The sequence below is a fragment of the Morus notabilis genome, unplaced genomic scaffold, assembly GCF_000414095.1.
Source record: "Morus notabilis unplaced genomic scaffold, ASM41409v2 Scaffold732, whole genome shotgun sequence".
Classification (NCBI taxonomy): Eukaryota; Viridiplantae; Streptophyta; class Magnoliopsida; order Rosales; family Moraceae; genus Morus; species Morus notabilis.
In genome coordinates, this window is record NW_010362186.1 from 324,173 (window position 1) to 327,453 (window position 3,281).

Here is a 3,281-nt window from a genome sequence, read left to right on the forward strand (position 1 = left end):
GTTAGAACCATTGACGAGCTCAAGTTAATGATTTCTTATGTATTTTCATCCTCCAACGACGACTCTTGCGCCTCCTTTTCATGTAGGAATTCTTCTAATGACCTTTCCAAGTGCTTTTCATCTTGAAGCTCAAATTTCCATGAAGGTTTCCCACAATCATCCTCAAATAACACCATATTGCTCTTCATGTATTCCTCTCTTGCTGTCGGCTCCTTAAGTAGGTAATCTTTCATGTTTTTCTTTTGAGCCTCTATGGTAGAGATGGATGCATTTAATTCTTTAGATTCCTCTAGCAACTTATCCATCCTCTCTATACTTTAAGCAAAAACGGTTTCTAATTCCAACATCATTTCTTGTGGTCGGGTATCAAGCCATGGCTCCAAAACATTAGATTTGTTCTCCCAACCTTGGTTGTTCCTTGAACAATTCAAGTTCCAAAAATCAAACTCCGTCATGTCTTCTAACATCAAATAGGCTTTGTCAACGGATTGTTGGTAGAAAGAGGTGGTACCATTTCCTCTCTCAACCCAAATTCTTGATGTCTCGCATAAGCCATTAATAAAAATTTCTAATTGACACTCCTTAAAAAAACCATGATATGGAAACCTAATTAGCAAATCTTTATATCTCCACCAAGCACTAGAAAATGATTCAAAGTCATGTTGAGTAAAATTCAAGAGAACTTGCCGATGGAACATCATGGAGCACCTCAAATAAGAGAAATAAAACAAACAAAATCAAAAACAAAAGAAAGTAAAATAAAAGGAAAAGAAAAGGTTTGAATTAATCCTAGAGCTAATTGGTATCATATCAATCAAATTAAACAAATGATCCCCGGCAACGGCGCCAAAAACTTATTGCGTGAAAACTCGCAAGTATACGAATCGCACCGGATATTGATCCCACGAGGATTGTGTTTAGCTTTCGTTAAATACCAATATTGATTAGCTTCTAGGATTGTTTTATATATTTTTATAACTAAAAGAAAATAAAAATGCAAGCAATTGCAAATAATCGAGCTAGGACTTCCTAATTTTCCCTTGATTGCAAAATGCTAAAGTTGTGCTAAAGAAATGCTACAGCATTCTGTACTAGTTAACCAAACTCAAATTTGTGCATAAAGTTCTTCCGAATTAATTATGACTATAATTCCTCAAACCAATTTCATCATATTCCTATGTGAATCTAGTTCATGGAATTCCAATTTCAAGTTCGGGTTTATTAAGTTATACAAGGTAAACAATATATTCCTATACCTTCTACAAATCAATATATTCCTATATTGAACATGCATCATCCATGTAAAGTCCAACCTAAATTAATTTTTCCAAATCAATCTAAGTCTAGTTCTACATTTGATTTCCATCAAAAATAGAAATTAAGCAAGTAAATACACATGAAAGAACAAGCACAAAAATACCATAAACAAACCAAAAGCAAAAACTAAAACATCACAATCTTAGTTCCACTAGGAGCCTAGCTCACAAAATTAACTAAATAACATCAAGGGTTTCATCATTTATAAATTACAAAAATAAGAGATAAGAAAAGGAATGAAAAACCCATTTTAGGAGTTGTCACAAGCTCCTAGATCATCCATCTTCTTGCTCTTCACAAAATGAATTCTCCCTCAATAATTTATTGAAAATAAAACCTAAATCTAATAAAATAAAAATATTTGTTTTGGAATTTTTTCTCTCTTGGAAAATTGGCTGAAAAGCCTTATGGTTACATGAAGTTGACCACGTGTACTAAGTGACTTCAAAGTTGGTTTTTAATGTAACATCTATGGTTTGACATTAGTTTTAGAAAATGTCCAAAATGATGTTTATATTCATCACTAAAACTACTCGTTCTAATTCCTTCAATCCTTTAGCAATTAAAGGCTTATAGGTTAATGGTTCACATGAAATTATCATGAGATTTATTGCCAAGGCATCTATCTGGGGTAATCAAACTCAACAACTCAAGCCCGAAGGGACTCAACCTCATCTGCTAAAGAAGTTCTCCCATTTAAAACACCATTTGGAATATGAGTCAAAAGTAAGAATGCCACTCACATGGCGGAAAAGAGGTGAATATGACAATTCGTTGGGATAGACATCCTAGAACCTATGAACTAGAACTTCCTATGCCTTTTCTATGGATTCCTACGTGTCAAACAATGGAAAGGAACATCCATCTTGCAACACTGCTAGCAGCATCATGACATCGGTTGTCACAATCAACTATTCTATCAATGAGAAAGAAACGAAATAACAATTTCAATAAAATAGGACCACTCGCCTCATTCGAGTCTTTATCAGTTTCGAAATTATGGAATGAGACATGAAAACGATTTGTCATCCAGGAATCTCAGATCCAAAGTATCATCAATTCTAGCTAGAAGTCAATCAACAACATGGACTTTCAACCACTGGAATAGAGACACCCAATTCTGAAAATGAACGAACACAAGAATATCAATCATCGACTTAGAATCTAAAAAGTCGAAGAAATTATCATAGTCAAATTTGACTCTAAAAGAAGAACCAATAGAATTTAATATCGAACAGATATGAAATCAAATAACAATCTCCAAAACCCGGTGACTGAATAAAAATTTTTGAAGTCAAGATTGACTACAAGTCTCGCACCAATGATAGCCATACACTGAAAGGAAAGGAACAATATGACACGTTTCTATATTATGAAGGAAATTACCGAGACTAATATTCGAAACGAGAAGCGGTCTTGATCTTAGAATAACATTGATTCATAATAAAAAGATAATATGAATCAAAATACAATTATTACACAAAAAGTCCAACTCCATATCAAAATGAATAGAATCCCAAAAGCAAAAAGGCAAAGAATGGTATAGGATTAAGCCTGAACTACTAAATTGATTATGTGACACACACACCGTTTATGAAAAATTCTCTCCCCCCCCCCAACGCTGGTTTCAAACTACGTTTAAACATGTTAATTGCAGCCGTGTTAGCTGACGCATTATCAAAATTAATAGTTAAAACTTTATCTTATATCCCATAAAATCCAAAAATTTCTATTATTGTACTAAAAATAGCTGATACGTTATAAGGATATGGACATAAATGAAAACCTATTATTCTTTTTTGTAAAACTCATTCGTCATCAACATAATGCGCCGTGACGTATAAATATCTAGTTTTATTGCACCCCTCCCATAGAACAGAAGTACAAGATACAGTAGCATTAAAAGTCTTAAAATTATCAACAAGAGATTGTCTCATTGCATAAAACACTTTTATGCAATCAGA